Raw genomic sequence first — 26,484 nt, forward strand, 5'->3', positions numbered from 1 at the left:
GACGTTAAGAAAAAAATCATTATTTTATTTATGTCAAACTCTAGAGCCTAAACGAAATGTCTGTGGAATTAGCACGTCAGTCGGGGAGAAGATATATTTTTGTGCCTTGAAGCATAAATCTCTATTAAATAATTAGTTACGACGCTGTAAAATAACTAGGGACGCTTTTCGGACTCGGGAGACTTAAAAGTGCGTGCTGTTGTAGACTATTCTAAAAGCGTTTGTGTAATACTTCGTGGAACTGAACATCTCGAAGTCAACTCGAACTTGTGTGTTAAACGGTCGGTAGAACTGTTTAATTTGGTTTGAAGGACTAATAATTAGATGTTAGTGTCGTCTACGTCTACCGCGTAATTATTCCCGTGTAATAATTCGTGATATATCAGTCCTTTTATTTCTTCGAGTGACCTTTGGTGCGTTGCTTAATTTAGTTTTGCAATGCCGGGATTCGTTTCCGACGAGTAATATGATTTGAAAACGATTATTTTGATGAACATAGTCCAAGGCGACCCATACATCGACGGTGAGTAACTTTTTTTTTCTGTAACATGATATAACTTTTTAAATCCAATTAGACACTGGTACGGCCGTTGGGTCACAGATGCGTGTTATGTCAATATATCATTACGTATAATGTAACACAATAGGAAAACCTTATTGGATAACCGCCGGCAAAATGTTTATTTTATCTTTAACACATCTGCACCTATTATTTAAACAGTGAGGTATTGATAACATGTTTTGTTTTTAAGTTTTGAGTTTATCACATTATAAACAACTTGCCTGACTGCTTTTTAAATTACATGACACTGCTTTATACACCGTGTTTTTTTGTTTTCCGTTAAATTCCACATGTAGCTAGGTTCATTATCAGGAACCACCCTGTATATCACTTCTAGTTAAATTCGCAAAAAAAATTTTTTCATCATTTTCATACATTTTAAATTAATTTATTAGTGTGAGAGACCCTTAAGAATAACATTCAAGTTAGTGTCAGTCACGTGATTGACGGCACATGTCAAAACAAATAATTTGAGGAATTCGTAAAGGTAAACACACATGTTCAGTAATTATCTTTTTTTTTTAATAACTCTATAATCGTGAGAGTTCAGAAGCTAGTTTCTCAGAGAAATTAACTGTATTTGATCTAAAGAACCTTCCCTTAAAGTTAACGGAATTCAATAAAAACAGGGTGTATATGTTGTATAAGTTTTTTACTAGTCACCATTGTAAAGAAATTCTACATTTACTTTGTCTAACACATTCACTATGATACAGGATGGATAGAGGTCCTGTCTTATAATATAAGTGGAAAGTACTAAGCAAGTAAGTAAGTACAGTTTACTTGCACTTCTTAGTGCTTGCATAATTAGGCTTATGCTTTGTGAAACATGTAGCTTGTGTGTTAAATATTGTGTGTGTGTGTTAACCAGATAATATTATGGATAAACTCAGATAAACACTGAGCATAGTATGTCTCACAACAGTTAGAATTCAATAGTGAAAATTGCAAACAAAATACACCAGGTTTTTTTTGTTTTCCGTTAAATTCGGCACGTAGTTAGGTTCATTATCAGGAACCACCCTGTATATCACTTTTAGTTAAATTAGCAAACAAAATTTCTTCATCATTTTCATACATAATAAATGAATTTATTTGAGAGACGCTTAACAATAACATTCAAGTTAGTGTCACATCTCGGACACTGGCAATCAAATATATGAAAGAGGCGCGTTCCTAGCACACATTCTACGTTCGTGTAGGTGAACGCGTACCATGCTTGTACGAGTGAGGTTGACCGGTCGCGTTTTTGACAGATGGTAACTGTGAGGTAACCGAGAGATGGTGGGCGGCGCTTTCAGCGGGGAGCGGGAGTGGCCATACTGTACGATAGTACTCTTTATTATACTGTGTTAGTGTCAAGTGATTGACGGCACATGTCAAAACAAATAACATTAGGAATTGGTAAAGGATGTCACACACATGTTCAGTAATTATCTTTATTTTTTTAATAACTCGATAACCGTAAGAGTTAAGACGCTAGTTTCTTAGAGAAATTAATTGTATTTGATCTAAAGAACCTTCCCTTAAAGTTAACGGAATTCAATAAAAACAGGGTGTAGAATAGATAAAATTAAGTATCTCATAAACTTCTTAACATGATATGGGGAAAAAGCTTGCGGATAAAATGGTTAACATAGGCACTGTTGTTCACTACTAAAAACTCATATTATCAAGACAATTCTATATGAGCTAAATTTTGCTATAGATTTTCCATGTGATTAGGTTAACGTGACATTCCAATATTATCAAATTTTTTTATAGGACATTCTTACACAGATTGACTGAGTCCCATGCTAAGCTCAAGAAGGCTTGTGTTGTGGGTACTCAGACAACAATATACATGATATACAAATACTTATATACATAGAAAACATCCATGACTCAGGAACCTATATCTGTGCTCTTCACACAAATAAATGCCCTTACTGGGATTCAAACCCAGGACTGCAGCTTGGCAGGTAGTGTTAGCGCTAGGCCAGGTCGGTCATCAACAAGGTTACATATAAAATAAATAAATAAAAATGGGTGGTATTTAAACGAAAATCAAAAAAATAACTTTTTTTACGCAAATATAGTCCAAATTCATATCAAAAATACTAATTGAACAGCAAAATTTGCAACTCAAAATATTACTAAATACACTACAATATTATTCGTGGCGTGCATCTATTTTAACTTTTAGTAAAGCTTTTTCATGATTGCATCGCTAATAATTACTAACGCACAGTATACCTAGCAACGCTTTTTTTTTTAAATGTAGCTTCTATTTTTACATAATATACAGCAGTTTAATCTAAATGACACAGCATTTTTTTCTAATTGCAATCAATTTTTTTATTAATTACAACATAAAGTGACCAGCAAAAAAACATAAAATTTAAAGCGCAAGCGCACAGAGAAGAAGAACGGCTTTTTTAACTGCATTAAACAGCTTTTACGGTTCAACGAGTGATAGTCCATCCCTACGCAAGATGACGCGATTGGCGGATCGAGCAAGTTCTAACCTAACCTTACCCACTTTTATCACAAAACTTTTATTCCGTGAGGGTTACAGTTCTAACCGAACCTAACCCACTTTTCTCACAAAAGTTTGTTTCCGTGAGGGTCGCAGTTCTAACCTTTTTTTTTGTTGACGGAGTGGGGAATGTTTTTACGCATTTCTCCCCGCCCGTGGGGAAGGCCATGATGGGGAGGGTATGTGGGACTCACTCATTCAGCTCCCTCTCCTGGCGAGAGGGAGGGAAAGAGAATACCCACTAAACCCCACTCCGGCGTCGCACCCTCTAAGATGTTGTATGGGGACATTACGGGCTCGCACATTCATTCTTCCGCAATGTCCCCCGTCTTTCCCGACGTTAGGCCAGAAAACCCGCACCAAGGAAGGGGACAATCAGGGACGCTTCTGATTCTCCCCCCAGTCGTGTAAGGCCGTGCAATGTGGGCCCCAACCCACTGGCCCTATTGAGGGAGGGCGCCGTTTATTGCGAACTGCGCGCGTCTACTTCCTCTACGTCTTTGCCGATGCGAAGGCGCATAGGCCGCATTTTCGCGTTCTCGCTCCTCTGTCTTCTTCTGCGAGATGATGTCCTCACAGAAGGAGATGACCGCTTTCCAGTTCCTCTCGCTACGGAGCATGGCTGCAACGACGCTGTGCAGCGATAGGTCCGTCGTTCCTATTGCTGCGGTGAGAGCGCGGCGCTCTTGCTCCCAGTGGCTGCACACCTCTAGCGTGTGTTGGGCCGAGTCGTCAGGGTCGCCGCACTGGTGACACTGGGGCCCCAATTCCCTCTTTATCTTGTGCAGGTAATGACCGAAGCAGCCGTGACCGGTCATCACCTGCGTTGCCCTATATGACAGGGCCCCGTGCTTCCTCTTCAGCCACTCCTCCATATATGGGAGGACTGCCCCTATGGTGTGTGTTCCATACGGACTGTCCTCCAGACTGTCCTCCAGACTGGCCTCCCATAGCTCTCGGAGCCTGACCTTGGCCTCTCGGTCTGCCCGCTCTGCCACTTCTGGGTCCAAGCGTTGTCCTCTAGCTCTGGCCTCCACCCTCATCGTATACCTCTCCGCCTGGACCTGGGCGTCGAGCTCCCATGGAGGAGTGCAGGCGAGGAGACACGCCGCCGCATGGGATACCGTCGAGTAGGCCCTAATTATTCTTAAGGCCACCACTTTTTGCGGCCGCCGGAGCAGGGATTTGTTTCCGCTCGACAGCCGGTCCGCCCAAATCGGGGCCTCGTATAGGGCCATACTTCTTACCACCCCCGCAAAAAGGCGGCGGCATGGGGCTCCTGGTCCTCCCACGTTGGGTAGCAGCCTGCCTAGGGCGGAAGCCACGCCCACAATTCGTGGAGCAAGTCGGGTGAAATGTTCCCTGAATTCCCATTCTCTGTCCAGGACCAGGCCAAGATATTTGATATTGGCCCTGACCTGGACAGATTCCCCCTCCACCTGAATCGTCAAGCCGGCGGGCAGGCGCCATCCTTTCCCCCCGAAAACTACCGCTTCCGTCTTCGAGAGGGCCACCTTTAACCCAAGCAGGCGAATGCGGCCGACCGTCAGTTCTGTGCCAACCGCCGCCCTCCTCAGATTCTCCTCCAATTCTCTTCCCCGCACAGCCACCATTGTGTCGTCCGCGTAACATATGGTGGACATGCGGGGAAGCAGCGCCCCCCTTATCACCCAATCATATCCGATGTTCCACAGGAGTGGTCCTGAGACTGACACCTGTGGAACACCGCAGGCCATTTCTCGTTCTGCTCGACCTTCTCTTGTTTCGTAGAGCACTACTCTCTCAGATAGGTAGTGCTCCACGATTGTCCTCAGGTGGTGGTACCGAAGTGCCTCCTTGATTACGTATATGAGAGGGTGCCGAAGGCGTTGGCGATGTCGAGTGATAACGCTACGACACCCTGCCCTCTCCCCGCTGCATCCTCACTAAATTTCCTAAGAGAGGAAAGTGCGTCCATTGTGGACAGCCCCGCCCGGAACCCGAATTGCCTGTCACTGACGTCCGGGCCGGTGTTCTTAAGATGTTGGAGAATGCGGCCAGCAAGGATACGCTCCAACATCTTCCCTACCTCGTCAAGGAGCACTATTATTGGCCGATATCCGGAGGGACTGTCCGGCGGGCGGCTATCTTTCCTGAGGAGGCACAACCTACTCTCTTTCCAGCCTCTCGGAAACAGGCCCTCCTTCAGGCAGTCATCAAAAAGTTCCCTAATTCGGTTTCCGAGATGCTTTAGCATGATAGGTAGGACTTTTCCAGGTACCCCGTCAGGCCCAGGAGCTTTTTTACCTCCCCTCAGGCGGATGTCTACCCTCATAATCTCGTCGTCAGAGACCCAAGGGAGTCGCAGTTCTAACCTAACCTAACCCACTTTTCTCACAAAAGTTTGTTTCCGTGAGGGTCGCAGTTCTAACCTAACCTAACCCACTTTTCTCACAAAAGTTTGTTTCCGTGAGGGTCGCAGTTCTAACCTAACCTAACCCACTTTTCTTACAAAAGTTTGTTTCCGTGAGGGTCGCAGTTCTAACCTAACCTAACCCAATTTTCTAGCAAAAGTTTGTTTTCGTGACGGTGACAATTCTGCTCCTTAGAAATAATGCAATGAATTAAGATATTGTAGCTATAATAATTATTAAATTAGCTGAACGTGAATACTTAAAAAATAAGAAAAAAGGATGTATGCTCTTCGAATTAAATAATTTGCTATGAAGACGGGTAAATTGCTGCGCAATTAGTATTTTTGATAAGATTGTTGTATTTTTGTTCCTAAAGGAATTTAATTGTCTTGCATTAGAGGAAAAAAGTAATGTCGTGCTGATGTGTATTTTGGAATAATCTGCATTACTAGTTTTGTTAATCATTTAGTTTATTTGCAGTGAAGTAATTAATTTGATGTACAGAAGTATATTATTGATGACGATAAATTGATAGGCGATTATTTTTTTGCTGTGCGTTTAATAATATCCCAATAAAAATAGCCTTTATTTACTGAAGCTTTTTTACATTTCATATACTAATATTTTTGCTTATTATTAGAGATGGGCCGAATATGAACTTTGCTGAATACGAATATTCGGCCGAACATTCGGTTCTTTTTTTTTTTTTAATTATAAATGGGCTTACTCTTGACCACAGACTAGCCAAAGGCAAAGACGTGGCCTACGATGGAGTGAGCTCGCCCAGAAGATGCCTGTTCACTCTTGATTTGAAGGTTCAGCTCTTACCGAACCGAACATTCGGCCGAATATTCGGTTACGCCATATTTTTTAAGGGGATTAATTAAAACTATTAAATGATTGATAATCGTTACATATGTCACTACAACTATGTTTTTATGATTTAGTGGATACCTAAAACTCTGATAACAACTCTGAATTCTTCTCAACTCTTAACCCATTCAGGGCCAGCAACTCAGCTTATGAGTCATGGTGAAACAGTTCCGCAGGGCCGATGACTCGCATGTGAGTCCTGAATAAATTCTGATTTAAACATAAACAAAACGTAATATAACGTAATAATGTAAGTATAATACGGTTTTTTTTTACTTTTTTAAAAACAATTGTATTTATATTTTGATGCATTGGTTTCTCTTTTTTAGCAGTTCCTTAAAAAACTACTAAAATAGGAGCTTATTATCCAATGGAATACGTAAGATCTTCATTAATTATTTACTTTGTTTATTCGGTAAATATTCGGCAAAGCAACCGAATAATTCGGCCGAATACGAATAATTAAAAAATTGCCGAATATGCCGAATACCGAATATTTACCGAATATTCGGCCCATCTCTACTTATTATCTATTTGTTTAAACTATATATCTTTTTTTTCCATCAACAACTTCTTCAGTCTTGACCTTTGAGGACATAGGCCTCTTCCAAAGCCTTTCAGGTATCGTGGTCTCTCGCTTTCCTGAGCCAGTTCACTCCGCCTGTCTTTTTAAAGTCATCAGACCATCGGAGATTGGGCCTTCTTCTCTTCCTTGTATGCCCTTGTATGTACCGGTTTTTAAGGTCTTTCGTCTTTGACGACCGGTCTGGCGCAGTCGGTAGTGACCCTGCCTGCTGCGACGCGGTCCCGGGTTCGAATCCCGGTAAGGGCATTTATTTGTGTGATGAGCACAGATATTTGTTCCTGAGTCATGGATGTTTTCTATGTATATAAGTATTTATATATTATATATATCGTTGTCTGAGTACCCACAACACAAGCCTTCTTGAGCTTACCGTGGGCCTCAGTCAATCTGTGTAAGAATGTCCTATAATATTTATTTATTTAATTTATTTATTTATTTCGTGTACTTATGACCCTTTCCTAACAGCTCCAACCCTTCTCTAAAGGTTACATAGTAATGCTAAATTCCTTGCGTTATCCCGGCATTTACTACGGCTCATGGGAGTCTTGGGTTCGCTTTGACAACTGATCCCAAGATTTGGCGTAGGCACTAGTTTTTACGAAAGCGACTGCCATCTGACCTTCCAACCCGAAGGGTAAACTAGACCTTATTGGACATTCCGAAAAACTTATTGGTGCAAGACGGGGATCGTAGAATCCGCGACCTCCGGAACGAAAGTCGCACGTGCTTACCACTGGCACACCTCGGACACTGGCGATCGAATATATGAAAGAGGCGCGTTCCTAGCACACATTCTAAAGCTCGTGTAAGTGAACAAGCACCGTGCTTGTATGAGTGAGATATGACAGGTCGACTGTTCGCGTTTTTGACAGGCGGTAACTGTGAGGTAACCGAGCGGGGTTGGGCGGCACTTTCAGCGGGGAGTGGGAGTGGCCATACTGTACGATAGTAGGTACTCTTTATTATACTGTGCCACTGGGCTACCAGTGCTTCTCAGTAATGATAAATTCCTTGTGTTACAATATAATAGCAAGATAAATAAAAGCTTGTAAAACGATCCTTGAATATGGCATAGTAATTTTATCTTTGTCTCCTGATTAAGATAGTGACGATATGCCACTTTCATCTGTACTGAGATAAGCTGTTTCACTCAAATCTCACAGTTTTATCTATCTTCTTTAAATATGATTGATCACTGAGACCTCTTAGGCACTTATCACACTAGCGCCGCATCTATTTTAGGAGTTTATACACCATCATCGCTAAATTCGACACATTAGGTTCATTGTCAGGAACCACCCTGTATATCAGATTTAGTTAAAAATTTCATCATTTTCATACATAAGAAGGAGAAAATGTATGACGTTATTCATGCTTACCTTCCTTACTTTAGCAATATATTTTTTCTCATTGAATTTCCTCTTACCTAAAGATAATGTATGGAAACATAATTGTGTATCAGCAGCCCTAAGCCACAATAAAGTATCTAATCAATAATAATAAAAGAAAAACTGATAAAGTAATAATCAGTAAACAATTGTCTAAAAACAATTATTGCTTTTACAATTCTGATAAGATTGTGTTTAATAAACAAAACCTATTATTTTACCTATCACTAGATCAAATTGATTGTTTAGTTTGCCTAGTATGACTTACTAGAATTTTTTTCTTTATTGCACAAATTTTTCATACATACATACATATAATCACGCCTGTATCCCATAAAGTGGTAGGCAGAGCACATGAACTACTAAGTTTCAATGCCAATGCCACTCTTGGCAAAAATGACATCACTTACCATCAGGTGTGATCGTGGTCAAACGTCTACCTATCCATACTGTTTAATGATGAACTAATTGAGCGGACTGTAATTTAATAAAATATCTTTAAGACGAAATTGACAAAGATAACTCGAAATTTTAGAGATTTAAACAAACACTTACTGGGGAAAAAACAGTGCATATGTCACATACCTTTTAGCATGAGGTTCCAGTGGGTTGGTTTCAGCTCGCTTACCATCAGCCTTGGTATGCAAGGCGCACGTGCGGGCCCGGCTTACCGTCTCCTCGAGCCCAGAACTGTTCTTGGAGCAGAGCTTTCTTCCTGTCCACTTTGATAATGTGACTAGCACTGAGTTTAAACTTAATTTAACGATAATTGTTGGGAAAATGTGACTTTAACTATTTAATTAGCAATAAATGGCAATTTTAATGCAGCGACGCGTTCGCAAGTTAGATCGAGAGCGAAAAGAATGTGAGGTAATGGCTACCGGAAATGATTAGTGCCGGGCTAAACACACCGGAAGCTAAAGACAAAATAGTGTTGTTTCTTTAAAAAACCGATATTCATACGAAAGTTGAACATACCGCTCACCTAAATATGCAATATTTACTCTACAAATAGTGCTAGAGTTCGACAAACTACTTAAAAACTATAATGTTAAACTAAGTGATAATACTAGAACGACGAAAGTTAATTTGAAAGTGGTAAAGGACACAGCTTCACAACTGGTCTTCTGTACTGACCAGTAGCAGTTTGAATTGTGACCACTCTACAGACACCGTCAACTCCGGGATGTAGAGCAACGATGCGCCCAAGGGGCCATTTTAAAGGGCTTGTCTGTTCGTTAATCAACAAGACCAAGGAACCCACGACAATGTTTGTATTTACTTTATTCCATTTAGTCCTCTGTTGTAGAGTATGGACGTACTCAGCGTGCCATCTACGCCAGAAGTCTTGATGCATTTTCTGTATCATTTTCCAACGATTACAGACACTTACTTTTTTATCTACAAGATTTTCCTCTGGGACAATCGACAACGGTTCCAGAGTTAAAAAATGGCCTGGAGTTAAGGCTGAGAGATCACTAGGATCCGAGCTAAGAGGTGTCAATGGACGAGAGTTGAGCATAGACTCAATCTGAGTCAGAATTGTATAAAATTCCTCGAAGGTTAACCTTTGATTACCTACAACCCGTGCGAGGTGAGTCTTAACCGAGCGTATCCCGGCTTCAGCTAATCCGTTAAAATGAGGCGTACCCGGAGGGTTAAACGAGAATTTAATTTCTTGGGCATCAGCAGCACCTTTCATGAGTGAACCAAGATAGTTACTAGCGCCCACAAAATTCCTACCCTGGTCAGAGACAATGTTACTGCATCGACCACGACGAGCGACAAACCGTTTAAGAACACAGAGGAAAGCTTCTGTCGACAACTCTGAAGCAAGCTCTATGTGAATGGCTTTGGTACTAGTACATACAAAAACACAGATGTAACCTTTGTACGTTTTCGCACCACGGCCACGACCGAAAGCGATATCAAATGGTCCTCCATAATCAATGGCGACACTCGAAAAAGGTTTAATTTGCGAGACGCGAAAGGTAGGCAAATTTCCCATAAGCGGCGGAGATGCCGCAGAGGGATTGGCACGAAAGCATTTCACGCAGCCTCCAATCACTGCCTGAATTGCTCGTTTTGGCGACAAAATCCAAAACGTTTGCGCAAGTAAATTTTGTAAAGTTTGGGCACCTGGATGTAAAAATCTTTTATGATATTCGTCAATTATTAAAAGAGTGAGTCGGTGGGAGCGAGGCAATAAAATGGGATGTTTGACAGAAAATTTAATAGGAGAATTTGCCAAGCGACCGCCCACCCTGACAATACCCTGACTGTCAATGAATAATGAAAGCTTGCGCAAACCCTTTGGCAATGCGTTCAAACGATCCTCCCTTAATTGATTGATCTCTACACTGAACGAAGTGAGCTGCACATGTTTTACTAAAAACATGAGAGCTGCAGTGGTTTCAGCTGACTGTAGAGATCCGACAACTTTTCCATCCTTAGCTGACCGTAAAAAACGGAAACAGTAGGCTAACACACGCTTTAATGTGAAAAGCGAGGAGAACCTGCTAAGGACTTCATCAATTAAGTTAGGATCGGCCGTCACGAGTAAGCTACAAATACGTTGTTCCTCTACAATACAGTCATTGCTTGGATCGTGCAAAGGTGAGCAAGGCCAATCCTTCTCTTCCTTTACCAACCACGACGGACCCTTCCACCAAATATCACACTCTACCAAATCTTCAGGCAGTAACCCCCTGGATCCTGCATCAGCAGGATTGTGGTGTGTACTGACGTGACGCCAGCGATCAGGAGCAACAAGATCCTGGATATGGCTCACACGATTTGCAACAAATGTTTTCCAGCGTGAAGGGCACGACTTGATCCAAGCTAACGTTACGGTCGAGTCTGACCATGCAAATATTTCCTGAACAACATAGAGAGGTTTTAATGCCTCTTGTGTTGACTGCATCAGGTCTGCCAACAACACGGCAGCCTGCAGTTCCAATCGAGGAATTGATAATTTACGCAGAGGCGCAACCTTACTTTTGGCACAGCAAAGCTCTACAAAAGTAGAGCCTTGTGTGTCATCGACACGACAGAAGACGACAGCAGCGTAACCACGCTCCGACGCATCACAAAATCCATGCAATTGTAATGAAACAAACGAATGGATGATGCGACGGGGAATAACGACAGATTTCAACGACGGAAGTTGATCGGTAAATTTCATCCATTCTGATGTGATTGCTTCTGGAACATCATCGTCCCATTGCACCCCAGATGACCACAAGACCTGCATTAAATATTTAGCGTGAAACGTGACAGGACATAAGAATCCTAGCGGGTCATATATGCGCGCTATATTCGATAAAATAGTACGTTTAGTACATTTCTGATCACGTGGTGTTGCAACCTCAAATTGGAACGAATCTGTTTGTGGACGCCATAACAATCCCAATATTTTAAGGGACAAATCCGAAAGTTCATCAAAATGTTTAAAATCACTCGAATACAACTCTGAAGATGGAAGGTCAACGATAAAACCTTTATGGTTGGAGGTCCATTTTCTCAAATGGAACCCACCCGACGACAAAATTTCAGATAAATCTGATCTAATTTTTAAAGCTTGCTCAATAGAGTCAGCGCCTGTCACGACATCATCAACATAAATGTCTCTCCCAAGCACTTGTGACCCTTCAGGATAGGAGTCAGCAGTCTCCTCCGCTATCTGTGCTATTGTGCGCAAAGCTTGATACGGAGCCGATTTCACACCATAAGTTACCGTCCGCAAACGATAGTCTTTAACTGGGCCGTCAGTCGAAGGTCGCCACAATATCCGCTGATACTCAGCGTCCTCGTTTGGCACGAGGATTTGACGATACATGGCCTTTATGTCACCCGTAAAGACTATTTTATGCCATCGAAACCTAGTAAGGACATCAAAAATATTAGTTTGTAACTTAGGTCCAGCTAGTAGTGTATCATTAAGCGAAATCCCATTGCTGTCACGACAACTTGCGTCAAAAACGGCTCTCAGAGGTGTACTGACAGATTCGGGGCGCAAAATACCATGATGTGGGATGTAATTAAAATTCCCGACACTAGAGACAGGCGGCGCAACCTGCTCCATATGACCACTGACCTCATACTCTTCCATAAAGGAGGCATAAGCTTTACGAAAATCCGCATGCTTTGTAAGCTTGCGTTCCAACGAAAAAAATCTCCGCATTGCAATTTCACGAGTGTGCGAAAAGGTAGGCTTGTTCGAAGGATCGACGAAAGGTAGAGGTACCTCGAACCGGCCTTCACTCGTGCGACAATAATTTGCACGGAAGTTATCTTCACATAGTTGATCCTCTTTCGACAAGATAGGTTTACTCGGACCACAAATATTTTCTAGTTCCCAGAACCTTTTAAGAGAATCATCCAACGACAACGACAAGTTTGATTGTGAAGCATTCGACACGAAAAAACAATCTTTCCGACAATTAGTGAAAGATTGTGTACGAGAGGCATAACAGTCACCCATCAGAACCCATCCGAAAACAGTCTCCAAAGCCTTTGACTGCCCCTTCCGGCCCTCCTTCTTACCACTTAAAATGGAAGATGCAAAGATCTCTGCATTTAAGAGTAAATCTATTGGGCCCGGCTTCGCAAAGTCAGGGTCAGCGAGAGGTAGACCTTGAATGTGATGCCATTCCGATGTATTGACTCTATAGTATGGTTGCTCCGGACAGATAACTGGAAGCACTGACGCTTGGAAGTCAAAATTAACCATTTCTGATCCAATAGGTTTAACAGAGCATGATAACATACCCTTAGGTGCAACTTCAGATAGTCCAATTCCAGTAATTGGCTCGCTAGTATCATCTACCTGTAAACCTAATCTTTGAGCACAGTCATGGGAAATAAAATTGACACCACTAGCACCGTCCAAAAGAGCACGAGCTATTTGATAATTACCTGAACTATCCCGAACAGCTACCCGAGCAGTAGCAAATAAAACTAATCCATTACTTTGGACCGACGTCAAAGTCACTTTGCTATTTAAACCGCTCACCGTTGGCTGAGGTGCTGGTTCAGCCTCTGGAGAAGCCGGTTCCTTTTTTCAAAGTGTAACAAAGTGTTGTGGGAACAACCGCATATACTGCACCGACAATCCGATCGACATTGTTTAACTTTATGAGTTTTGGAGAAACAACAAACACACAAGCCCTTGTTTTTCACCACCTTGAACCGCTCCGAAGTGTCTAAAACTTTAAATTTTTTACAATTTTCTAAGTTATGCAGTTCAGTACAGAAAACACATATATTTTGTTGTGTGGCAACTAGTGTTACCTTGCCTTTACCTTTAATGGCACTTGTTACGGGCTTAACCTCCGTTACTTCCAGAGCGCGGACTTGTTTTTCAACAAACTCTTGTAGCAATTCAAACTTTGGAATTTCATTGGAATTGAACTCGAGGAGGAAGGCCTCCCGAGTCGCCTTGTCCAATTTTCCCCACAACAGATGAAATAACATAAAGTTTTTATCGGGTAAGTCGAATCTTTCTAACACTTGTAATGTTTCTCTAAAAACACGATGAACTTTTTCTAGTTCAGTTGAAGACTTGGTCTTCACCTGTTCACAAAGTAAAATCTTTTCATAGTACCCAAAGGCAATTTGCCGTTTTCTATTGTAAAAATTGTTTAAAGCATTGTAAGCATCCATGTAACTGTTGTCCGAAATTGGGTAATTCTTAATCAAATCTAAAGCCTTACCTTGACACGATGTCATAAGATAATGCAGCTTTTCAATGTTCGAAATATTCCTTTTATGAATTAAGGAATCAAAGAGTTCCTTAAATGACAACCAATTGTGCAAGGAGCCATCAAATGGTTTCACAACAATTTTAGGTAACTTCGCTGAATTATTATCACTACTATCATGTTTGTCAACAGTTTCATGTTTGCTTGTAATGACAGGCTCAGCTTTCCTTAACCTTGTCAAGATTGACTTTACTTTTTGTTCAAAATCGACAGTAACCGAGAACTCCGTATTTACATCCTTTGTTTTCTTCATTATAGCCTTTTGGGCACGATGAAAGTCTTCAACTATTGGGTTTAAGTCGGCCGCGACATAACCCTCTAAATCTATACAATCAAAGATTAACTTTAACCGCATAACCGCGTAATTGCGTTCAACCCTATCCATGTCAACGTCTCTATTGCTCACATCAATGTCCGACATTTTTCACGTAATAATCACTGTTGATTTATCGAAAAACGAGAACGAAAATATAAATAAACAGTTTACGTTACTCAATAAAATTAACTTGTTGACTTTGACAATGACAGATGAGATGACAACCGAATTGTTGCCATACACCAAAGCATAGACTAAGACCGAACGAGATGAGCGGATTGAACGAACTGTCACACTGCTACCAACCTAACTAAATTCTACTATAAAAGTCACACTTCCGGTCAGCCATTAACCGAATCGAGAATTAAAGTTTTACCCACCAATTTATTAGAAAAATATTACGACACGACAAATTTGATATTTTACTAAAAATAGGTAACTTTTCAACGGATCCGGCCGAAGGAACAAATGTTTAATGACGAACTAATTGAGCGGACTGTAATTTAATAAAATATCTTTAAGACGAAATTGACAAAGATAACTCGAAATTTTAGAGATTTAAACAAACACTTACTGGGGAAAAAACAGTGCATATGTCACATACCTTTTAGCATGAGGTTCCAGTGGGTTGGTTTCAGCTCGCTTACCATCAGCCTTGGTATGCAAGGCGCACGTGCGGGCCCGGCTTACCGTCTCCTCGAGCCCAGAACTGTTCTTGGAGCAGAGCTTTCTTCCTGTCCACTTTGATAATGTGACTAGCACTGAGTTTAAACTTAATTTAACGATAATTGTTGGGAAAATGTGACTTTAACTATTTAATTAGCAATAAATGGCAATTTTAATGCAGCGACGCGTTCGCAAGTTAGATCGAGAGCGAAAAGAATGTGAGGTAATGGCTACCGGAAATGATTAGTGCCGGGCTAAACACACCGGAAGCTAAAGACAAAATAGTGTTGTTTCTTTAAAAAACCGATATTCATACGAAAGTTGAACATACAACAGCCGTAAACATCAAAAATTGTTTAATGTTTACACTTTGCCTTGGCGTCATAATTATATAAGCGAAGTTAGACCGTCTTACGTAGTAAGAACGTGTAATAACGCTTCTGATATTAGGTACATTGTTTACAGGTTGCTGCTAAAAAGTGGATATATTACACACATACACCTACATTATTTGATGGAGATTATGATGTACCTCGTGTGCTGAAATGCATAATACAGTCGGTTCATCTTTACTTGTCCTATCATGTAAACAAACGAAACGTCAAATATGATCAAAGACAATTACTAGTGATTGGAAATGTCGATAACATGATGTATTACCGATAATTTGTAAATAAACGCTGCTAACGTCATCAGAGGATTTTCAATTTTACGTCACACAATATCTACATAAAAACCAAAATTTAACTAGGTTTCCTCACATTTGCAACAATCCTATGGAAAAGGCTAGTACAGTATTCATTTTATAGTACCTAACATTAACATTAATACAACAAAAAATATACTGATAGTAAAATATTTATTGTAAAGAGGTAGGAAATAAAACGTAAAGAAGTCTGTTAATAAATCTGATAAATTATTGTAATTAATATCAACGCAGTTTTTCCTAGCTATACAAACTCAAACGTTAATATCGATCGTTCATAACGATAAGTTGTCATCCCAACATTACGACTCATAGACAATTTAGACTTCGTAATGTCAGGAGTTTTTGATGTCATCCGTTCGTAATTACAATTATTGATGAAAATCGTTTTAGAAATGATATTTTTCAGTGGTTTTTTCATACTTTGTGAGTTTATTTAAGTGTATAATACATTTTTAGTGATGGTTAATATGCAATTCCAGAGAAAAGTGAGATAATGTTTTCCTGCAGTGTTTGTGTACAATTGTACATGATTGGACAAGTAAGGTTGAACTGAGTGTAGTTTGGTCAAAGATTCTCTCACTCGTTTCATTCTGAGTTGGTTATCACCACAAGGATATATGTTTTATTCATCATCATCATCCTCCTTGCGTTATCCCGGCATTTGCCGCGGCTCATGTGAGCCTGGGGTCCGCTGTGACAACTAATCTCAAGATTTGGCGTATCCACTAGAGTTTTACGAAAGCGACTGCCATCTGATCTTCCAACCGGGTAACTAGGCCTTATTGGAATTAGTCCGGTTTCCTCACGATGTTTTCCTTCACCGAAAAGCGACTGGCAAATATCAAATGACATTTCGCACATAAGTTCCGAAGAACTCATTGGTACGAGCCGATGTTCGAACCCGCGACCTCTAGATTGAAAGTCGCACGCTCTTACCGCTAGGCTACCAGCGCTTAAGGATATATGTTTTATTATACCTATAATAAAACAATATACCAATGCAAACAGATGAGCCTATAACTCACCAAAATCGAGTATATCTGGTTTTGTAATGACCTTAATGACCTTTGATAACTGACATCACATCTATAAAGTTACGTCCGTGAAAAATGCACATAATTATAAATTTGATGATATATGTATACGTCAATAGGATAGAGTGGTAGCCATACTAATATTATAAATGGGAAAGTGTGTGTGCCTGTTTGTTTGTCCATCTTTTACGGCTAAACGGAGCGACGAATTGACGTGATTTTTTAACTGGAGATAGTTGAAGGGATGCAGAGTGACATGGGCTACTTTTTGTCTCTTTCTAACGCGAGCGAAGCCACGGGAAAAAGCTAGTATTCTATATGACAGAAAAACCTCGTTTTGAACTTCCTCTTTTTTAATCCCCGACGCAAAAACGACGGGGTGTTATAAGTTGGACCTGTCTGTCTGTTTGTCTGTCTGTCTGTGGTATCGTAGCTCTCGAACGGATGAACCGATTTTGATTTAGTTTTTTTTGTCTGAAAGCTGAGTTAGTCGGGAGTGTTCTTAGCCATGTTTCATGAAAATCGGTATACTGTGTCGCGGTCGGGGTTTTTTTCACAATTTTAATTTTGTGGTATAGGTTATCTGCACTTGTATCGTGATGTACTATTTTGAAACATAATTCAGTAAAAAACATTGCGATGTCGATTGTACATGTCCACAAAGTTAAAATAACAAATTCGTACAGACTCATTCAATAACCTAACCATAAAATTAAATTTTTTAAGAAACCCCTGACCGCGAACCGCGACATAGTGGACCGATTTTCATGAAACATGACTAAGAACACTCCCGACTAATTCAGCTTTCAAACGAAAAAAAACTAAATCTAAATCGGGTCATCCGTCCGGGAGCTACGATGCCACAGACAGACACACACACAGGCAGACAGACAGACCGACAGACACACACACAGACAGACACGTCAAACATATAACACCCCGTCGTTTTTGCGTCGGGGGTTAATTACGATACAAGTGCGTAAAAAAAGTAATTCTAAACGAGTGGTGATAAATTAAAACACGACCGAAGGGAGTGTTTTAAATCCACACGAGTTACGAATTTCCTTTTCGCACGTGTATCGTACGACGTTTTTCAGTACAGGGTGGCTAGCCGAATGGCACAATCGCTCACGAAACGCTCACGAAACGAAGCGCTAGTAGATATCTATCTCTATCGCGCTTGCGTATTGGCGCGACAGAGCCAGCGGCGTATCGCTTTCGTTTGGCGTCGGAGAAATGCCATTCGGCTACGGGGCCTGATGGCCCTCCGAAGTTTCGACCTGGCATATAATGAACCACTTCTCGCACTAGTGCGTAAAAAAAAACATCATCTGCACTGAAAAATAACAAATTCGTGCCGACTCATACAAAAATGGAAAACCCTACATTTAAAAAAGTAAATAATTCGTGAGCCAGTGAACACGAAAGGCCGAAGTAGGCTTAGCGACACGCGAGCTAGCCCAGTCAATCAGGTGGCCTGTCGTTCGGAAAATATTGACGGACAGGAAATCCATACTAATATTATAAATGGGAAAGTGTGTGTGTCTGTTTCTTTGTCTGTCCTTCACGGCAAAACTGCGCCACGAATTGTCGTGATTTTTTAAGTGGAGATAGTTGAAGGGATGGAGAATGACATAGGCTACTTTTTATCTCTTTCTAGCAAAAGCTAGTATTACATAATTGTATAACGATACAAGCTCGGAAAAGAGGAATTTTAATAACAAAACTACCGTGAGACACTTTTTTTTTTTATTATTATTATAAATGGGCTTACTCTTACACTGATATATTAGACACGTAAAATTGTCGAAGATCGCTCGACGTGTTTCGCTCCGTAACGAGGACCGTTTTCATTTGTTTCGCAGAAATGCCATTCGGCTACGGAGCTTGTACTGAAATAGTACATTTCGATACAAGTGCGAAAAAGAGGAAGTTCGAAACGAGTGGCGATAAATTAAAACACGACCGAAGGGAGTGTTTTAAATCGACACGAGTTACGTACTTCCTTTTCGCACGTGTTTTTTTTACGCACTAGTGCGAGAAGTTACTTATATATGCCAGGTCGAAACCTCGGAGTGCTATCTGTACTGAAAAACGTCGTACGATACACGATAATGTACTATTTCAAGAGACGTAAATAAATACATAAAATATCACAGTTAGGCCGTTTTCACATTATCCGATCCGATATCGGGTGTAGGACCGACATCCCACATCCGATAAAAGCTTCCGATAGTGTCGGATGTCGGTCCGATAAATCGTATTGTTCCAAATCAATCAAGTATGATTTGGTATCAAAAATTATTTAAAAAAAGTTTTACATTTAATAATTATAAGCACTATATTTCAAATATTTTATTGTAAAATTAAAATAACGAACATAAAAATACTCAAGAGTGGCAGGTAAAATAAATAATTTTACATTTAACTATATCTACTAAAATATGCAAAAAGTAGTTATCCGCAATTCGGACCGATGAATTACAATCTTTTTTTTTTCAATAGAAGTTAATCATTAACAGCTTTTTAATAGACGCCATTTTTGTCACGCACACTACTACAAACGTATACGTACATTATATACGCTCACACACAAATATTATCGACCGACAGCTGGCGGGGGATCCGGCATGCCAAAAATGTCGGAAGCGTCCTGCCGATATCGGCAGTTCCATGGTGCCTCGGACAAAAACTGTTGTAGGAGAGTGCCATCTGCATTAAATCCGCAATTTTTGCGTTTTATATCGTTTTTTAGTAATAATGATCTATTAAATACATAAATGAAGACCTGGAAGCGCATACATTTTACATCCTTCCTACATCCGATATCGGATCGGATAATGTGAAAACGGCCTTACTGACATTATTTCAATGGGTCTATCTTTCAAACAAAAAATACTTCAAATATGTCCGCGCCATGGTGACACACAAACATAAAAACAGATCACAGCAGTTAAAAATACTCGAGTTTTCTATTTGCTATGCAACTTTCAACAGATCTGATAAATGCGTCTGAATTAGAGATGGGCCGAATATTCGGTAAATATTCGGTATTCGGCATATTCGGCAAATTTGTCAATGTTCGTATTCGGCCGAATAGTTCGGTTAGATTGCCGAATATTTACCGAATAAACAAAGTAAATAAATAGCGTAAGTTGTTTCGTAATTCATCGGATAATGACATCCTATTTCAGCATTCTAAGGAACTACCAAAGGGAGTTAAAAATGCGTTAAAATATAAATACAATAATTTTGTAAAAAAGAAAAATAACGTAGCTTAAGAAAACAAAACAAAAATTTTCTTATGCAAGAAAATTTAGAGCCTTAGTAAGATAAATGTGCCTATTACCAATCATCGAAGAATTCGTAAAGTTATTAACTCTAAGTCAGGATTTAAAATATGGCGCAACCGAATATTCGGCCGAATGTTCGGTTCGGTAACAGATTAACCGAATGTTCGGCCGAATATTCGTATTCGGCAAAGTCCGTATTCGGCCCATCTCTAGTCTGAATTGTTTTAGCTATTTCGTTTTCTGTCCACGAAAATGTAGACGGTGAAATATGTGTTGTGTGGGACAAAGGGAGTTTTTTTAAGACGATACAGGAGGGGTCAATTCTCCCTCTCTACTATTTCCTCCCTGGTTTTTGAAGATACCGTTTTGATTTTTTTGATATTCTTATTTTTAAAGACACTAGAGCCATTCAAAAATTTCCAAAAATGGCCTTATTGATTATGGCCAAATACGTAGTAGTATTCAAAATTGGTAACAATTAGCCAAAAAAACTAAGCGGTCCGAAACGGATTATTTCATTGTTATTCAGATTCTCATATTTCTTTATCGATTGATTAAGTTTTGAAGGAGGAAACAGTCGAGAGCGGAACCTCGATTTTAAAGATTTTTCGCAATATCTTTTAATTGAGTTGTTCTGAATAGACATTTTTTTTCGATAAATCTAATCAATAGCACTAGTATATTTAACTAAAATTCTCATATTAAAGGGAGGCTCCTTTCCATTTTAGCTTTTTCGCTCCTGTAGCGTCTTAAAAAACATTAATCATTCTATTCATAGGTCATAACCTAAACACAAAATTAAAATTTTGAAAAAAAAACCGGCATAGTGGACCGAGAGTTCAGTAAAGAGTTTTTGAGTTTATTCCGAACATACAAACAAACTTTTATAATGTGTAGCGACAGTGATATTCAGCATCAAAATATAGTCGGCAGGCAGAGACCAAAAGGTTAATATGCCACGGATGATAAGATATTTTTACTGTAATTTAGAATTATTATCATCTCTTTAATATTTTGATGTCCAAATTGAGGAAATTCTTCTTTTTACGTCTTTAACAACAAATCAATGTGACCACAAAATTAAAATTTTGAAAAAACCCCCGACCGCGACATAGTAGACCGATTTTCATGAAACATGGCTAAGAACACTCCCGACTAACTCAGCTTTCAGACAAAAAAAACTAAATCTAAAACGGTTCATCTATTCCGGAGCTACGATGCCACAGACAGACACACACACAGACAGACAGACAGACACGTCAAACTTATAACACCCCGTCGTTTTTGCGTCGGGGATTAATAAACTAACATTAAAATTAATGTAGAGCTCAACGCTGACAGAGGCACACATTTTTTGGGTTAAAAAGGGTGTGTTCACCACTATAGCACAGTATAATAAAGAATACTATCGTACAGTATGGCTACACCCGCTCCCCGCTGAAAGTTCCGCCCACCCCCTCTCGGTTACCTCACAGTTACCGCCTGTCAAAAACGCGAACAGTCGACCTGTCATATTTCACTCATACAAGCATACTTAGTACCATTATACCACCTACACGAGCTTAGACTGTGTGCTAGGAACACGCCTCTTTCATATATTTGATCGCCAGTGTCCGAGGTGTGCTCTTCAGGGTTCGAAAATATCCGATATTTATAATAAATATCAAAATATCTGATATTTATGATATATATCGGATATATACGAGTATCAACTTTGATATATATCCATTTTGTATGGAAGGAATATTATTATTTTGTTGCATTATTTATGAATACTACTTTAGATAAAGAAAAATCTACTATAAAACATAACATTCAGTAGAAAAACAGTAACAAACACTTAAAAACTATATTTTTAACAATGTTACATTTTAGTTACCATTTTTGTATTGCAATAATTATAAAAAGATGATATATATATATTGGATATTTATATCCATTGATATATATCGTCGAACACAGCTGATATATATCGGATATATATCTTGATATATATCCATTGATATATATCCTCGAACCCTGGTGCTCTTGTTGAAAAACCCGCCCCGTCTATTAGGGTAAAATAATTCATAACTTAAAAACCGGCCAAGAGCGTGTCGGGCCACGCTCAGTGTAGGGTTCCGTAGTTTTCCGTATTTTTCTCAAAAACTACTGAACCTATCAAGTTCAAAACAATTTTCCTAGAAAGTCTTTATAAAGTTCTACTTTTGTGATTTTTTTCATATTTTTTAAACATATGGTTCAAAAGTTAGAGGGGGGGGGGGACGCACTTTTTTTCCTTTAGGGGCGATTATTTCCGAAAATATTAATATTATCAAAAAACGATCTTAGTAAATCCTTATTGATTTTTAAATACCTATCCAACAATATATCACACGTTGGGGTTGGAATGAAAAAAAATATCAGCCCCCACTTTACATGTAGGGGGGGTAACCTAATAAAACATTTTTTTCCATTTTTTATTTTTGCACTTTATTGGCGTGATTGATATACATATTGGTACCAAATTTCAGCTTTCTAGTGCTAACGGTTACTGAGATTATCCGCGGACGGACGGACGGACAGACAGACATGGCGAAACTATAAGGGTTCCTAGTTGACTACGGAACCCTAAAAATCACGTCTTAATGTCACGGCTTACTAAACCTTTTAGCAAATGTAAGCTTACGTCCTTCGCTCTGGGTTAATGGCGAAAGTTAATGTTTTAAAGATCATTATTTTAGCCGTAAAGCTTCTTTGCGCCGCCGCTCTGCGCAAAAACGTCCCTGATGTCCCTTAGAGACCGTCCACACTCAAGTGACGCATGTCTGCCGACGCGGAACGGACGTCAGCGCCACGCTGCATGAATGTAATTTAAAAAACGTCTCCTCAGTACATTTTGTATAGGAAAGACGAGCAAGGGACGCGCAAGGGACGTCGCTTGGCGCGCGCCGCGCCGCCTGGGGGCGCGTCTTACGTTTTTTCTGTACATAATGTACTGAGGAGACGTTTTTAGGGTTCCGTAGTCAACTAGGAACCCTTATAGTTTCGCCATGTCTGTCTGTCCGTCCGTCCGTCCGCGGATAATCTCAGTAACCGTTAGCACTAGAAAGCTGAAATTTGATACCAATATGTATATCAATCACGCCAACAAACAACAAAATACAATAAAATTTTGAAAAAACCCCCGACCGCGACAATGTGGATCGCTTTTCATGAAACATGGCTAAGAAGTTAAGAACACTCCCGACTAACTCAGCTTTCAAACAAAAAAAAAACTAAATCTAAATCGGTTCATCCGTTCGGGAGCTACGATGCCACAGACAGACACACACACAGACAGACAGAAAGACAGACAGACAGACAGACACGTCAAACTTATAACACCCCTTTATTTTTGCGTCGGGGGTTAAAAGTAGGGGGAGCGGCGGGCATGACGAGTAGCGCGGCCACACTATGCTGCCTACTTCCCACGCCGTTCGTCGAGTGTGTGACAGAGGCATTACATTGGCACTGAAACTTGACCAGTTTCATGTTATCTGCGTACCCCTTTTTGGAAATACATGCGTATATCACAGGTTATATTCAATATGTGTGACTTTATCTTTCACACATTTTTACGATAAAGAAATATGGCAATATCATGTTTCCGATGATAACGCTTATGATTAATTGTTTACAATTTTATGTGTATACAACTATTTTCTAAAAGCTACTGAGATATATGCAGACCAATATAGTATTTTATGCAACGGGCGTTTAAAGGAGGTCAAAAAAGACGAGTGGCGGTTGCAAAAATTATGCGCATTGTAATATGCCTACTTGAAAAATAAATATTTCATTTTCATTTCATTTTCATTTTCAACGGTTTTTTTTCTGGCTTGAAAAAAAACATGAAAAAAAACCGTGAAAAAAAACAGTTTTTTTTCTGGAGTATGTTTTTTTTCTAAAGTACGAAATCTCAAAATTTGAAAGTAGTTAATACTTTTATACGGTTTTTTAGACTTAATGTTAACTATTAAACGAATTTAATCGAATAACTTTAATTTCTGGTCTTATTAAAAGTAACATTTACGAAATCTGTAGTTGGTAGTTATCACTTTTTACTGTTGGCAACACCACCGCCTCCCCACGCCACGCTACACGCAGCATCGGGGATTCCCCAACAAACGTTTGTATACTGAATGTTAATTGAATTAAAATTTACGTTATTGTTATTGAAACACGTTACAACTCACGAAAAACCGTTATTGTCGTATTATTTGTTCATCTGAAAAAAAAACCATTTTTAGAAAAAAAACCAAGGTGCTCGGTTTTTTTTCATGTTTTTTTTCACAATTCTGAAAAAAAACATTTGGTTTTTTTTCTATTTACAACCCTAGTGGCGTCGGTAACAATTTGAGGCGAAGCCGAAAATTGTTATTAAGATGCCATGAGTATTTTTTGACTCGGTTAAACACCGTTGCATACAATACTTTTTCTCCGACCATGCACTTAGTTTTTAATAGTTTTCTTGAATAACTTTCGTGAAATTCACACTGTTTCTTGTATTTTGAGTATTTTGACGCAAAGATTTGCACTGTCAGCTCAGCAGCCCAAAGCCTTCCCGCGCACGCGCGCAGTATCGTTATAACAATGCGTTGCCATGGTTACAAAGCCAAACAATGCTTTTTCAGTTTTTTCGATACCGCGCGCATGCGCGGAAAGCCGGCGGACGCTGGCTTTGGGGACTTTAATGTAGGATTTTAAAGATCTATGCACGACCCTGTGAATGACTAATAATAACAGTTCGGGAGTAGAAAAAACAATTAATGTGCTAGGCGACTATGGCCCATTGCTCGAAAGATATTAGTCTAATAATCAAAATCAAAAACATTTTATTCAGTAAGTAGGCCCCGGGGGCACTTTTACATATCAACATTACAATAAATAATATGGATTAGCTACTATAATTAAAAAGAGATGTATACATACAGTCTCTAAATGTCAAAGTACATCTAAAAATTAAACATGGTGAAAAAAAAAATACAAACTGATACAAAAAAAAAATAAAAAAAACAACTAAAATAACTTTAGAGTTGTAAAAGACAGATGTCACAACTAAAAAAAAAATATACTTTTTTTAATACTATGTCGGTGGCAAACAAGCATACGGTCCGCCTGATGGAAAGCGGTCACCGTAACCTATGGAAAACTGCAACTCAAAGAGTGTCACATGCGCGTTGCTACCCCATTAGAAACTTGTACACTCCCTTTTGCTGTGTTAAGTATACTATATTTCTTAGAGATTTATATGGTCTCCAAGAGTCAGAAAGAAAATAAACAAACAACCTAAGGATAATATTAGTGTGTTGTCATCAGGGACCGGCCCGCTATCCCTTATACGGGGTTTTGTATGGGTATTTCGTTAGGCTTAACTTACCCTACCCTTTTGACGCGATACCCTTTCATTTTGCTTTTAAAGCCCTAACGAAAGCGCTTACCTAAAATAGCCCAATACCCTTTCAAAACCCTTATCATCGGCTCAGCCTAACGCCATAAGGGTAAGCCTTATATTGGGTTTTATTTGCTTTCCCTTATAGCATATCGTGCGAGTTTAAATCCTGTACCTCGCTCATAAAGCACACATTACTCCGAACGAAATAACATACGATCGTTACCTACGGCGGCACTGTGTGTGATATTTGCGCGTTTCTGTTTGATGGAAACGGCTGTAGTTAAAATAAGGTTCAATTTTCAATACCAAATACTTATAGTTATGATAGGCTCCTTCTTTGCTCAGGTGTAACACAGGCAAACGCTGCTTTTTAGGGTTCCGTAGTCAACTAGGAACCCTTATAGTTTCGCCATGTCTGTCTGTCTGTCCGTCCGTCCGTCCGCGGATAATCTCAGTAACCGTTATTAGCACTAGAAAGCTGAAATTTGGTCCCAATATGTATATCAATCACGCCAACAGAGTGTAAAAATAAAAAATGGAAAAAAAAAATATTAAGGTACCCCCCCTACATGTAAAATGGGGGCTGATAATATTTTTAATTCCAACCCCAACGTGTGATATATTGTTGGATAGGTATTTAAGAATGAATAAAGGGTTTACTAAGATTGCTTTTTGATAATATTAATATTTTCGGAAATAATCGCTCCTAAAGGAAAAAAAAGTGCGCCCCCCCCCTCTAACTTTTGAACCACAAGTTTAAAAAATATGAAAAAAATCACAAAAGTAGAACTTTGTAAAGACTTTCTAGGAAAATTGTTTTGAACTTGATAGGTTCAGTAGTTTTTGAGAAACATATGGAAAACTTCGGAACCCTACACTGAGCGTGGCCCGACACGCTCTTGGCCGGTTTTTTTTATCGGACTTGTCTTGATGAGTACCCGAAGTCTCGCTGATGCTGAACCCTGGCT

At 39.6% G+C, this 26,484-nt stretch overlaps 1 protein-coding gene across 1 annotated transcript in view; it reads left to right on the forward strand.

Annotated features, from left to right (window-relative positions):
• The first annotated feature begins 68 nt into the window (after positions 1–68).
• LOC125239466 (oxysterol-binding protein-related protein 8) overlaps positions 69–26,484 on the forward strand; it is a 127,941-nt gene continuing 101,525 nt past the window's right edge. The window contains exon 1 of the mRNA XM_048147075.1: positions 69–523. The gene's annotated coding sequence lies outside the window, so the exon portion shown is untranslated. The remainder of the gene's footprint in view (positions 524–26,484) is intronic.

Source organism: Leguminivora glycinivorella, chromosome 25, assembly GCF_023078275.1.
Source record: "Leguminivora glycinivorella isolate SPB_JAAS2020 chromosome 25, LegGlyc_1.1, whole genome shotgun sequence".
Lineage (NCBI taxonomy): Eukaryota > Metazoa > Arthropoda > Insecta > Lepidoptera > Tortricidae > Leguminivora > Leguminivora glycinivorella.